The sequence below is a fragment of the Halichoerus grypus genome, chromosome 11 (genome assembly GCF_964656455.1).
Source record: "Halichoerus grypus chromosome 11, mHalGry1.hap1.1, whole genome shotgun sequence".
NCBI lineage: Eukaryota > Metazoa > Chordata > Mammalia > Carnivora > Phocidae > Halichoerus > Halichoerus grypus.
In genome coordinates, this window is record NC_135722.1 from 46,947,833 (window position 1) to 46,962,594 (window position 14,762).

General features: G+C 45.2%; 1 protein-coding gene across 7 annotated transcripts in view; it reads left to right on the plus strand.

Annotated features, from left to right (window-relative positions):
* The window catches only part of DENND2B (DENN domain containing 2B), a 145,606-nt gene that overhangs the window by 35,224 nt on the left and 95,620 nt on the right, over positions 1–14,762 (plus strand). For 4 of the 7 annotated variants that reach the window (XM_036121403.2, XM_036121407.2, XM_078058427.1 and 1 more), the window contains one exon: positions 10,209–10,297. The gene's annotated coding sequence lies outside the window, so the exon portion shown is untranslated. Of the gene's footprint in view, positions 1–10,208; positions 10,298–10,658; positions 11,086–14,762 lie in introns of those variants that run through there. The other 3 variants (XM_036121402.2, XM_078058424.1, XM_078058425.1) reach the window with 3 other exon arrangements.

Genomic DNA, 14,762 nt, shown 5'->3' on the forward strand with positions numbered 1-14,762 from the left:
GAATTGTTGAGATTCCTGAGCTTCTCTGTGTCCTTACTAAAGCTTGGGTGGTCAGAGCCCCAAATGGGAGGTTCCAGTGTGAATAGCAGCAAGGACAAAGGGCTGATCAGGCAGGGCTCAGCTGGCTCTTCTTCTCAGGAGCTTTCTTTACCTCATCTAGCCACCAGTCCCCTGAGATGATTCCATAGGGATAAAAGTGGTATCTTCGTGTTCTGCAGGAGGCCTTGAGAGCCTCATGAACCAGACGGACATGTTAGCTTATTTCTCAGCTTAAGGGGCTCCATAGACTTGATTTTCTTTTTTCCTTCAGTATACTTGCCTGAGATGTTATTAAGACTCCATTTACCCCTGGGTCTGCAAATACAGTGTGTTCCCCTGAACGTGCTATTGTTCTAATGGGAATGGAGCAGAGTAAAGACATGGACCTCATTTGATCTGGGCTCTGTATTTTAGTCAGTGAAACTAAAAACCACATTGACTCATCAGTTGACTCATATTGAACCATTTCTCAAGTCTCCTTCACTTCTACCATCTTCATCCTGTTGTTAGTGTAGTTTTTTTTCCTAAACTTGAGTAAAATAGTATCTTTTTTTTTTTTTTAAATGTCATCTTGCTATATTAACCTCTGGTTCCAGTTTGTGGAGGCCTTTCTTCCTGATTCTCTCTAGTATATTAATTATTCCTCCCATTTAGTTTGCCATAGGCATTTTAGATAAGCATGTCTTCCCCTAATTATTGATTAAAAACAACCGTGATAGGATCTAGAACCGATGAGAAGTGGCCAAACTTCTGGGGAGTTCCAGAGCACTTCTTCCTAGTTGATATTGATCCATTTTGCAGCACCGTTTGGTCCCAGCTGTCCTGAGTTACCGGACCATCCAGTTGCCAGTGTATTTCTGTTTTATCCTTAAGATCAAGAGGAGTTTTTCTGAAGTCCAGAAAAATTGTGTCCCTGGCATTCTTTGATATATGTGTGTGCATATGGATGTGTTTATTTATATGATATATAACATATGTCATATACAAATATATATCATGGAAATAGGTATGCATATTATTTTTGAAACCCCAAACTATTGTTTATAGACCACTTGCTATCTATCACTGTGTGTTTCACATATATTGTCTCCTTTATTCTCTATAATAATTTTATATTAGCTTTTTTAAATGAAAGTAATAATAACATGTTTTAGTATGACTTGTACTTAATCTCTAGTGGCTGGTACTTCCTCCTGCATGTCCTTGCCACTTTTCATATTTCTTTGTTCTGGAGTTTTGCTTGTGATATTGCTTATTTAATAAATATTTACTGAGTACTTGCTATGTGTAAAGAAAGCACAGCATTATAGCCTGTTGGGAATTCAAAGCTAATAAGAAATGATCCTATTGCTCAGAAGAGCTTATATGTAATTAAAAATATGAATGGATGAACAATCGTTTGGTGGGGGAAGGAGGGAAAGCAAAAGAACTCAGAAGAGAGAGTCCTGAGTGTGAATGGAGTGCTGAAGCTAGCCCACTTACAGGTTCTGAATGGAAAACTCTAGAAGCCATAGTAGTGGTATGTTCCATGTCAGAACCTTTTCAGAAAGCTGGAAGGTGTCCAGTTGACTGACTTAAATCCTATCCCAGCACTTTGTTGGAGTGTCTTCCTTCTTCACTTGTATGTGTTTTTGTAGTGTAGTGTAATTATAGGTTTGTAATGCACAATTAGCATTGCCTGATGCTGTTAAAGTCTTCACAGTCATCACTTAAGGTTAATTTTCAAATAAGTAATACATGTATGTGTTGTAAATCCAAACGGTGCAAAAAGGTGTACTATGAAAGCAAGTCTTCCACCTTCTTTCCTCTTCCCCTAGAGCCAGTCGCGGTCACCAGCTTGGGGACTGTATCATTTAATGGCCACACAATAGTCCAGTGCAGCTTCTCAGACTGCAGGTCGTCATTAGTGGGTTGGAAAATCAATTTAGTGGGGGCTGTACAAGCTTTGTTGGCTTTCTTAATGAAATAGATTAAGATAGCATCACACATGGTAAAGATAAACACCATTTTGAGAAAACTTTTTGGTTCAGTTTTATACACACACACACATGCCCTCTCATACATGTGCATATGACATTACTATATTACATACGTATTTTTTACTCTGGGTCTTGGTCAAAACATCCTTGAAATTTACCAATCATACTTCGGAAGTTTTTTTCTTAGGATAACTTTCTAGAAGCGAGGATACGATACTGAGTCAAAGAATATGAGCACTTTAATTGATTTAGCCAAGTTACTTTCTAAAAGCTATGTCCCATTTACTATCTAATAATGCCATCTGTATTTTATTTAGTATAGGTTATTTTTATTTTAACACAGACATTTTTCTATGCGTTATATATGTGATATATATTTTTTAACAAAATGGGATAATTTATTACTTTTCTCAAAGTAATATAAAATGAACACTTTCCTATTTTACTAAATATTCTTCTACAGCCACAGTTCTCATTCTGGGGGCAGTTTTTCTTGGATGTAGGGTGTGAGGAGTGACTGCTCTAGTTCTTCTCGAACTTGAGCCATTCTTACCCATTCCTGTGATTTATACTGTATATACTTTTTTTAAAAAAATATTTTATTTATTTTGAGGGAGAGAGAGAAAGAGAGAGGGAGTGCATGAGCGGGGGGAAGGGCAGAGGGAGAGGGAGAGAGAGATCTCGACCAGACCCCCACAGCTGAGTGCAGAGCCTAACATGGGAGTCGATCCCATGACCTTGAGATCACAACCTGAGCCAAAATCGAGTCGAATGCTCAACCGACTGAGCCACCCAGGCACCCCTGTATATACTTTTATTTACTGATCTTTAAATTGGCTTTTTAAGAGCTTTTTATTTTTAAATAATTTTAAACTTACAGAAAAGCGGCAGAGACAATACAAGTTCCCCTAATCTTATAGAACTATGGTACAAGAAGTTTAGTAATAGTGTAATGTCAACTATAGACTTAATTTGGATTTCATTAGTTTTTTTTATTCCAGGATCTAATCCAGACTCTCACATTACATTTATGTGTCATGTCTTCTTAGTCTCCTCCAATCTGTGACAGTTCCACAGTCTGTCCTTGTCTTTTATGACCTTGAGACTTTTGAGGGTATACTAGTCAGGTATTTTATAGAATGTCCCTCAAATCAGGTTTGTTTGATATTTTCTCATAATTAGATTGAGGTATGGATTTTTGGGAAGAATGCCACAGAAATAAAATGCCCTTCTTAGTGCATCATGTCGGAGTACATGATGTCAGTATGTCTTATTAATAGTAATGTTACCTTTGATCACTTGGTTAAGATAAAGTCTGCTAGGTTTCTTCATCATCAAGTTTTTGTATTTATGCCTTTGTAATTAATAAACATTTTGGGAGAGATACTTTGAGACTGTGTAGGTTCCTTATTTCTCTTTAAACTTTTACCCACTAATTTTAGCAAAACAAAACTGAAAGCAAACAAAAAACATACACAGTTGACCTTTGAACGACATGGGTTTGAACTGTGCAGGTGCATTTATACATGGATTTTTTGGATAAATACATTATAATACTGTGGATGTATTCTCTTTTCCTGTGATTTTCTTGATAGCATTTTCTTTTCTCTAGCTTACTTTATTGTAAAAATATGGCATATAATACATATAACGTACAAAATATGTGTTAATGACTTTATGGTATTCGTGAGACTTCCAGTCTGCAGTAGGCTCTTAGTAGTTAAGTTTTTGGGAAGTCAAAAGTTATATGAAGACTTACAACTGCACAGGGGGCCAACACCCCTAACTCCAACGTTGTTTGTGGGTCAACTGTACCTTCTTTAGCATTGGTCTAATCAATGAGATCAGTGAAAATGGGGTTAATAGCTGGTTATGTTTTTTTCTTATGAACATTAAGATAAATATAAAAGTATTTAACATTTTTAAAATGTTTGTCCATATACCACTTATAATCAATCATCTTCTGTACACGTCATACCTTGGGAACCCTGGACCACTCTGAGGTGCTAAGCACCAAACGGTTTAGGTTTTGTGGTGATATTATTGATCCCTTATTAATTAGATTGACTAGTTGGTTGGTTTCATTAGTTCATATATTAAAAATGTATTAATTGTGCTTGGTACAGAGTCCTAAACTAGAATTCAGAGTTAAGACATAGTTCTTGCCCTAAAGAATATTATAGGCTTATAGGCTAGTAGGAGAATTAAGTTGAATAAGCCTTGTACACTAAAATACAAGGCAGTGAGCAGGGCTAACAATGGAGTAGTAGACTGTTTCAATGCGTTATAAGGACTATGGGTAGAGAATCCAGTCCAGGCAGGGAAAATCGGGGGAGATGGCATGGAGGAGGTGACACAGTCTGGGCCCACATCTCCCACATCTTTGCCCAGATCCTTATTCTGAGGAGTACTTTTTCATTCAGGCTCAAGGTATTTTTTTGGTTATATCATGGAAAAGCCATTTGAGTCCACATTCTTCTTATTCCCCCATCTCCTTTCCCCCCACTTTGTGCTCTACCTCCCCTATCATCAAGCTTTGGTCGTGACAGGTTAAGGTCTTGATTGAGCTCAGAGTTCTAAGGCAAGTAAGCATGAGAAGCCCATTCTGGAAAGGTAAAATGGTGCTTTTAGAAAGGGTCTGGAATATTGCCTCCTCAGTCCGGTCTTTCCTGGTCCCAGGCTGTGTTTCTATGGCCCAGTGTTAAAATGCTCAGACTTAACAAGGGACAGTAGTCAGTGGTCTGTGGATTTGAGAGATTCTAGGAAGCATTGTGACAGATACTCCAAGAGACTGGATCAAGCCACGAGTATCTTGTGCCCTGGGGATCTGAATTTTGAGTTTCATATTGAGAGTTGTGAACTGAGTAGAGGTGAACTAGGGCTGGGAGGCTGACAGACCAAAGGAGAGTGTGCTCAACCCAGCACGAAGATGTCCAAGAGCTGCTTCGTCACAGGGCAGTGGGATCCAGGATAGTTACAGGCTGAATCCCACACTCTTTTAGTTCAGAGCCTTAGTGTTGGGTGGGAGGCAGGTGGGATTAGGTCAGGAGTAAGGACCCCAGAGAATTTCCTCTCATAAAATGCCAGGACTTGAGCACAGCACGGCCCTTTCATCTGTGCAAGCAGAAGCAGAGTATGTGTAGCAGTGGCCGGCGCACTGGAGGTCCTGCTGGATGTGGCTCCTGACAGAAGCAGGAGAAGGCTGGCATTGCCATCTGGACGGAGACAGCTGTTTTGTTGATTCACAGGTGCTGTAGAGCCCATGAGGAGACTGCTTGATTGGAAGTATTATCTTCCAGGAGAACTTAGATATTGCCAATTCCTCTGCTTTGTAAAAGCGGCTTTGTCTCAGACCGTTGGCTAAGGAGTGAGTCCCTGGCAGAGGCTCAGTTTCCTTCCAAGGCACTTCCCAGGTCATTTCCAAACTTCCCCATCCTGTGTTTGGCATCTTTCTTCTCTTTTCAGCCTTCTTTAGGCAAGAAGCCTGAATCTCCCATCTTCTCCTCCAGAAGAGGCTGCCTTTTATGGGGCTGGTCTTCTGTCTGGTCCCAGGCAGAGGACTCCAAAGCCCCAGGCCAGGGGCTCTGCTGAAAGTCTTGGAGGAGACTCTGGAGCCTCTGAAACAGGAAGTCTTCCTGAAATCAGTGGGACTAGGTGACTGGGACAGAACAGTTGTACTGGGCAACTGCAACAGAACATTCAAGTTGTAAGGACCGTTAGAGAACAGCTAGTTCCAACAGCCCAGCAGCCCAGCAGCCCTCTTGTTACGTGCAGGGAAAAGCGGAGGCCCTGAGCGGGGCAGGGACTTGCTCAAGATCTCACCACCCTGGCAACCAGGACCTGGGCTCCAGTCGACCGAATCCTTCTCTACTCCTGCATTTCCTAAAGGGCTCTTGTGTAAGCCTGCCTGCTCACACGGCAGCCAGAGCCCAGTGCAGAACCAGGCAGGACACATGCCGGATTCCCCCACTACTTGGGCAGAACTAGATGCCCCCTGTGCAGGGGTGGCTGGACTCCACGGTCTGGTGGCAACTGGGAGCTCAGCTCCCAGAGGCAGCTGAAGTTACACTGCATCTCTTAGGCCTTCTGGGATCCAACAGGTAATATCAAAACAACAGCTTACTTTTCTTGAATTCCTTTGATCCCAAAGTAAGGAGTGACTTTAAAAGATTTACTCTGCTCCTATGTTTTTAGGTTTCTGTATAAGTCTTTGCACTCAGATTCACTTATCTTATGGAGGGTACAGCTTCTGTTTTTGCTTTTAAAAGTCTTTTTCAAAGATTGATTTATCCCACACACATTAATAGATTGCCCACTGTGAATGAAATAATAAAGTTAGTAGACCTTATGGGGCTCATGACTGTACGAATATGAATGACAGTGATAAAGTGCTATGAATACCATGATAAAGCCATCTTCAAACTGCTGTGGGATTGCAGAGCAGACAGATTCTGATAAGAGATCAAGAAATATTTCACAGGGGAGGTGATCACTGAGTTGGGCCTTGTAAGATTTTGCTTGTTGGGGAGGAGGAGGTCCTCCGATAAAGGTAACAGCATGAGCAGTGGGGAGGGAGTGGTGGGAGAGTCAGGGCACAGTTAAATTATAAAACATAAGATGACTTTTTAAAGGAAAAATGTATTTTTCATAAGCACAGTGACCTGCACGATGGAGGTAAGAGAAAAATGTTACTGTCCCTGAATGGAGCTGACCTGAGAGATCCTTCTCATCTATGGGAGTTGGGCCATTCCTGCACCCCGCTCGGTTTGGCAGTGACACTGGTGGAGGAGTGCCTGTAGTGGGTGATGGGAGAGGCCATAAAACCCTGGAGCGCGTCCCTAGAAGAGTGACCTTACGAGGAAATTTCTGGGAAATAAACCACAGGGAGACTTTACAGGAATTTTTGGTCAAGCCCACAGGCAAGGCACATGAGGAGAGGAGATGTAATTATAGTCTGTAAGTCTATGAAAAGAAACAATGAGTGGCATGAAATAGCTGTTCTAAGTTTCTTCTTCCTGCAGGACAAGACAAAATGGGTTCTTTGCACTCATTCAGCAGAAACTTCTGAGTGCCAGCTGGGAGCTGGACCCTATCCTAGATGCAGGGAGTATGGTGGCAAAACAGTCAAGGTTCCTGCTCCCAAGGAGCTCATCAGGGAAAATTGGCCTTAAGAAAAGGGAAATGTATTTTGGTTGGAGATTATGGTGAGTGCTATGAAGGATAAATCCTCATTTTGATTGGAGGATCGTGGAAGACTTCTCTGAGGAGGTGAGAGGCAAGTTGAGGCAAGGTAAGAGCCGATTAGGCAGACTAGGGGCGGGGGTGGGGGTGGGGGTGTCCCAGGCCAAGGGGAATAGCTTGGGAAAAATCTGGCCCTTTGGGGGGAATTAAAAGAAGGCCTGTGTAGCTAGCACACACAGGTGGAGGGCAGGAAGTGTGGTGAGAGGAGGCTGGAAAAGGATCAAGCAGGGCCTTCTAGGTCCTGGTAAGAATTCAGATTTTATCTCAAGTGCAGTGGGAAGCCATTGAAGTGCATCAAGCAGGAAATGACAGGATCGGATGTCCATCAGACAGCTGCATGGAGAATGGAGCTGGGAGGATAAGAGTGGAAGCTGGGGCAATCCAGGAGGGTTTTCAGTAATCAAGGGAAGGGACTGAGGTGGCAGTGGAGGGCGGAAAAATGGATAGACACATTTTGGAAATAGAATTATTTGGAATTGGCAAATGGATTGGATATGGGGAGAGAGAGGCAGGAAGATGCAAGGGTGTCTCCCAGATTTCTGGCACAAGATTGTATGCGTGCCTTTCAACAGATCCTAGACCCCATAAAGCCCTGTCATTTGGGAAAGGTCAAGTAAGGTTGATCTGAGTCCAGCCTTGCATAGGCAGCGGAGGTGTGCAGCTGTCCTCTTGCCCTGCCTGGTTCAAAGAGCTTATACCTGCAGCAGCACCAAGCAGGGGTTCCGGTTCTTCTATCATGGGGCCCTTACTGTCTCCCTTCCCCCTGAGGACAAGGCTCTAAAGAATCTCTGTGAACTCCAGGGTGCCACTAGGGGGAGCATGGCCTGCATTTTGTGCCCAGTCTGGAGGGCTTTTTGAAGTCTGGATTACTTTAGAGACTAGACTTGTAGCCGCTTCAGTACTCAGCCCCGGCCCCGGCCCCTGGCTCCTCATAGTGTTTTGAAGAATGCCTGCCATATGGTAGGTGCTCAGTAAATGTTAGTTGGTGCTAATATTGTAACTGTGAGTATTATCTTGTGGAAGTGAATGGGCATCATCTCTTCTTTTTCAGTATGGTTACTGGGAAGTGGAATGTGCATTTTCAGAGTGAGGAGGAGAACAGAGGGATGCCTGTGGGGAATGGGAAGAGGGAGAAGTTTTGGGACCTGATGGTGTTGCACTTGCCACTTCATCCTGTCTTCCTTTGCAGACGTGGGACACTAGGGCCTTTGAGGGATTCCTGAGGTGGTGTTTGGCTCAGGTTGGGCATCTGTAGTGGGAGATTGGTCCCTGCCCCCTTTGAAGCTCTGATGGCTTCACTACAGCAATAGGGCCCACCACCACTTAGGGTTTATACCGTCCCGTTATTTCCTGTTGCATTGTCTTGACATTTTTCCTGCTTTGGCTCCTGACATGTAGTTACATTTTTTTTTTTTTTAATATTTACCTTTTAAGCTCAAGTCAATTAAAATCTTGTTTTGAGAATTTTGTGATATATCAGAGGTTAATAAAAACACAAGGACTCTGCAAGGAATCGCTGCATTAAAGATTCCATCAGGACCTCTCTGGCACTGTTTTAGGAAGCAGCGTTGAAAATGTCTTCCTTGAGCCCCAGTGTCCTCCTCTGGGAGAGATACCAACTGCCCTGGCTTTTTGTTTGTTTGTACATGGTAAAAAACAGCTGAGATGAATGAAGTTCTTAGCTCAGTGCCCAATTTAAGGAGAATGCTTTCCCACACATCATCTCTTTTTATGCCCATCCCAGCCTGTCAGTTGCCCATGGGGTAGGTTTCATAGGTGGAAACTGGGAGGTTAGTTAGTGGTAGAGCCAGACACTTCCAGGGTCTTCTGACCCCTGCTCCACAGGTGCTTCTACAGCTACTCTGATTAATACACACAGGAGAGCTGAAAGGCTGTATCTAGGTCTGTTATTTTCTGCTTCTGTGAGCTGGGGCAAGTCATTTGACCTCTCTTTGAGATTTTCTTTAATCTGTTAAATTAGTATGATAATACCAGTCCTAACTTTTAGGTCAGTTGTGTTGAACAGATGAGCCAAGATTTATGAGGGTACTTGGGAAAAGTGTAAGGTAATTTATAGCTTTGGGGCAGGACTTTTCGCTCTAATCTGTGCACCATTACCTTCCACGTCTCATAGATGCTATCGTAGCGTCTTCAGGCCAACTGGATGGTAGTCAGGTCTCACATACGATGACTGAAAGATTTCTCTACCTTCCCCTGGGAACTCAGCTTTGTATCTCAATACCGGCTATCAAAAAAGTTGTTAGTGTGGTGCTCGGGTGGCTCAGTTGTTAAGCGTCTGCCTTCAGCTCAGGTCATGATCCCGGGGTCCAGGGATTGAGCCCCGCATCAGGCTCCCTGCTCAGTGGGGAGCCTGCTTCTCCCTCTCCCACTTCCCTGCGTGTGTTCCCTCTCTCGCTGTGTCTCTCTGTCAAATAAGTAAAATCTTAAAAAAAAAGTTGTTAGTTCTTAGGATCAGATGGTAGTGTACTTTAGTGGAAAGTGCCCTGGACTGGAAGACAGTGGCCTAATCTCCTAGTTCTTCAACTGCCTAACTCACGAGCTGTGTAACTGTGGACTAAACATTGGATCTCTCTGAGCCTTGGTTTTCCCATCTATAAAATGGTAATAATATTGTCCACTGTATTTCAAATGGTTTGAGGATCAGACAGAATAGTGCATATAAAAGAAGGTCACAAAGCAGAAATGTACATGGGGGGTTGAATTGAGAGGGCCTGCCATGTCCCAGGCACCATGCTAGCTCTTGGACAGGAGTGACAGTATTCCTGGCTGTCACAGCAGCTCACAGACAGCCGAGGCTTTAGCTGCAGGCCCTGAGCAGGGCAGAGCGACGAGGCTGTGTTTGTGTCATGTCTGTTGCTTGGGCTGTGACTCTGGACTTGCCCAGGACTCTTACTGGTCCTGACCTAGTGTCTTTCCTCTCCATTGCAGGAAGATGAGAGACTGCTTGGGCACCAGCAATAGTACCATGAGTCCCTGCACTGGTTAAAGTGATCACCACAACCTGGGCAGGCAGCAAGGTAAGCAGAGAGACCAGTCCAGGCGAGCTCCTGGGATGTGAATGCATTTCCGCCTCAAGTGCTGCCCGGAAAATCCCAAGTGCACAAACAAGTCAAGGCAATGCGTCTGGGTCCTCCTACCCGCACTCTGGGACCCAGAGGAAAGGCTTGCTTCCCCTCCCAAGTGCTCCAGCTAGCTCCCTCCCCTCTGGCCAGGATTCCTCCAAATTAAAAAAAAAATGAGACACTGGAGGGGAGGAAAACAAGTCCACTCACTGTCTTTCCCTTATCCCATCTGAGCTGTTGAAGCAAGTTCCCAGGAGCTGCCCAGAGCCCTTGTTTGACTGGAAGGGAGGTAGGAGGAGTGGAATGTGTGCAGAACCCGAGCTGATCAAAAGACAGTGCTGTTTCATGGAAGCCTCCCAGAGCTGAGAGCCGGAGAGAAGGGGGGTGGAGGGGGAGAGGAGAGAGGAGACAGAGGGAGAGAGAGAGAGAGAGAGAGAGAGAGAGAGAGAGCGAGAGAGAGAGAGAGAGAGCGAGTGAGAGAGAGTGAGCAAGCGCGAGCACAGGAGCATGCTGGCTGGCGAGAACAGGGTCTCCATGACAACTGGCCTGGCCAGCTAGAAGTGCTCTGCTCATTTGGCTGGAAGGAGCTCCACGAAAGGTCAGAGGAAGGAGCTGTGGGAAGCTCGCAGCAGGTATCGGAGCTTAAGCGAGTGGATTTTGGGGCCCTGGGCTCCCTTACAGACTGTGGTGTGAGCCAAACTCTGCCGAGAATGGAGTGGGCAGGAAAGCACCGGGACTTTCAGGTAAGGTCAGCTTCGGCTTGGATTGTTTTTTCTCCTTTCCATAGTCTTGGGCTGTTTTCTGGGAGGCAGGCAAATGTCTGTACTCTCTGCTCGGGGTTTGGGGCTCAGGAATGATGTCATGCTTCAACAGTTGGATTCTATTAGCTTAAGGAGGAGGGAAACAGCCAATTTTCTTGACTTTGCAAATCTAGCTGATCTCACTCTTGCTGAACCTGAGGTGTTTAGACTTTCTGTAGAAATCATCATCTTTTATTTAGCACAAAGGCTTAGGATATTTTACAGAAAGAGTGTTTTATATAGAAAAAGCAAGTTATCATCACTCCAGTATTGTGTTTGAGGTTCCTACACGGAAACTCCAGTGTCTTTTGAGTGGCTTGGTTTGTTCTAGTGAACACTGTTTTGTCTCTTGGTACTGCTATGTCTGACTTGTAATGAAAAAAAAAAAAAGCCAGTTAACTCAGCTAGGGGCCTGTGGTGAGTTCCCAGTCTCTGGAGCAGTTCTTAGGACAGAGGGACCGTCTTAGGGATATCTGAGCTGGGAATCACACTCTCGGTCTCTCTCCCAGGTAACTTGGAAAGAAGCATGTTGTTCTCCTGCATTAATAAAGCCCATCACAGGCTTTCCTAAAAAGTATATGGGGTGGAGGCTGGCAGGTGTGTGTGTATTTTGGGTTGGGGGGCCTGTGAAGAGGTTTCCTATACAGGTATCTCCGAGTGAGCTCTCAGTGGTGGCCGCTAAGAGCTAGCTTGCTCGTGGAGACACGAGATATTGTGGTTGTGCCAGATGGATACTTTGGGTTAATATTTTAACCCAGTCTCAGGGCATGCACTGTCCATGCTGTGCACTCCTCTTCTGTTTGTCGTATGCTTTGGTAAAACTTGTTCTGACCTAGAGGACTGGTGTGTGGTGAGCTCAGTGTGGCCTAGCAGAAGAAACCCTTCCAGAAAGGCACTTTATAGGTGATGGGGTAGCTAGGTTGTTAGTAATCTGATTTGGAGGATTCATGCAGCAGACACTCCCTGCAGTGGGGACCCATCAGGAGATGTGCTTCCGCTTCAGGCATGTTGTATCTCAAACTTAACTCCTGGGCCTCAGGGAACATTGTGGATGCCTTTGGTTTCTCTGTGGGATGAGGGAACAGCTGCTGTCCTGGCTCTTTGGTTTTTCTTCTTGAACTTTCTGAACAGAATGTCTTTTGTATTCTGGCAGACAATGAGGGGGCCTTCTGATTAACTTCGGGTCAGCTTGCCAATAAAAGCACTGACCATGTCCCCAATTTGGGCTCCCTGAATGTGTACATGTATGCATCAGTATTGTGGCCTAAGGGTCCACAAGGGTGAACTCCGTGGCCTGCACCTCAGATGGGCCACTGTTAAAGTGATGCCCCCTTTTAGTACACTCCAATGATCCTCTGCTTGGTAGAAACCTCTGTTTTGTTGGGGGGATATGGCATTGCACTGTTGGTTGGGATTAAATTTGGGGGGTGTGAGGAAGAGGCAGTGCAAATCCAGAATCTCAGTTCTCCTCTGCTCAAGTGGCTGTGGTTGGGGCTCACCTCCCCCCAGTCCTGATATGTGAAGAGGGCTAGCAATGATCATTCTTTTGATAAATCAGAATGAACACTGGATTTGGGGTTAGTAGACTTGAGTCCATGGTCAGATTCTGCTACTTGCCATCAAGGTGGCTATCGGCAAGACCATTAACCTCTGTGACCTTCAGAGTTATTAGCTGTGAGATGGGAGATAGTGATATAACTACTTCAACAGGTCTTTTGGGAAGAACAAAAATGAGATAATTTTCATGAAAGTAATTCTAAGTAAGTCAAGTCCTATATAATGTAAGATGTTGAAGGATGACCCCACTCTCTTCTGTATAGTCATTTTGCCCCTCTGTTCTGGTTTCCCAGTTTATAAAGTGCCCTTTTCTTTTGTGCATTTACAAATAAAAATGAGGAGAACCTTTAAAAAGTCCTTTAAGATATTAAAGGAAACAAATAGTGCTTTCTTTGGGTTGGGAAATAGAGTGATGTTCACTGTAGGCTTTGAGCCTCCTAAATGATCCTTCAGAGATGAAACTTTCTTTCCCTTAGGTCACCTGACTCATGTGTTTAGTACAGAAGAGAGGGATTCCAGCAGACCCTTTGCTTTTCCAGTGTCCCACAGCTAGCTACCTGGCAGTTATGGTGTCATAAATTTCAGTAGCTGGAAGAGAGGCTTCTGGTTGTCAGGTTTGGTTCCCTCATTCTGCTGGGTTCTGCTGGGGAAACTGTTTTGAGTGGGCAGAGAGGCCTTTCTCCTGTTCTGGGTTTGAAAGGCAGCGTCTAACTGGCAGGAAGAGTTAGCGCTCTGAAAGGCTCCTTGGGGGCTGGGCAGCTTTCAGGAACCTGTATGACTACAGCTTAGAGGGAAACAAGAAAGAAAGAAAGAAATGAGGAAGTGGGAATTTCAAGGGCAGAGATTCTTGATATGCAGTGGGACTGTGCCAAGGAACAGAATAGCAGGGGTGGGGAGACTCCAGGCAAGGACACCCGGATCTGATCTCAGGGAGTGTGTATGGCTCATGGCATGCTTGGTGGGAACACAGGGAGGGACCTGGCACCCCACCTGCAGCCCCAGCTTCTGTCGTAGGACAGGGAAGCTGCCTACCATGCCCTGGGCTCTGGGAGGAAACCCCTGGGAAGACCCTAAAGAGGCAGATTTGTTGTTGAACAACAGAGCCACTTTCCCAGGCGAATCACAGCCCAGCAAGCCTCTAAGGCCTGATGGCAACTTTGTCCATAGCTTAGGTTGGGGCTGCAGCTGTTCCCCACTCCTCCTCAGTCCAGCTTCCCAGAGCTGAGTCACACGTTGGATGGATCCCTCTGTGTTCTTTAAGGATTAAAAAGTAACATTCCTGTTCTCACTCCCTCTCTCCCCCTTCCTCTACACCCCTTCCTGCACACTCTCCCACTGGGCTCCCTCTCTCTAAAATTAGAATAATCAGTTATCCAAGGAAGTTGAAACTTTGAAATGCCTTGGAGGACAGGCCTAGGGCATCCTGAATTCCGCTGTCTCTGCCCTGTCCCTGGAATGGAGGGCTTGGGTATAAAGCTTGCAGGGGCGCCCCAGACTCCAGGTATCATGGCCACACTGCTGGCCCAGGAGTAAGAGAGGCTGTGCTCCATTTCCTACCTAATCTGATTGTAAGAACTACTTTGGGGGGCACCACTGGGCACCTGAGGGTGGTGGGAGGGTCTGAGTCAGGGACTGCCAGAGCACCTCCCTGCAGGCAGGCGGCGGTGGGGGGGAGAGACTGAAGAGCATGTCTTCCTGTTGTTTCTCTTGTCTCCTATGTGTCACTGTCCTGGAGTCTCCTGATTTCTAGTGTTGGGCCCAAGAGAGTTTGCTGAGGCAGCCAAGCACAGGGAACGCGTATCTGAGCCTGGAGGAGTACAGGCATCAGCCCTGCAGAGTGTTGGCTTGGCCTCCCTTCTGGTCCTCTACGTTAGCTTGGGAGAAGAGGGTGTTTAGGGTGGGCAGGGGGAGGGGAAGGGGAAATCTGCCGGCAGATAATTGAGTTCTTTGAGTTAGAAGAACCATGGAAAGTGGAGAAGGGGCCAGGAGGGCATGAAAGAGGAAAAAAAAATTACCGTCTGGCATAGTCTGCAGAGATTTCTCTATAAAGCCTGAGGGAGAAC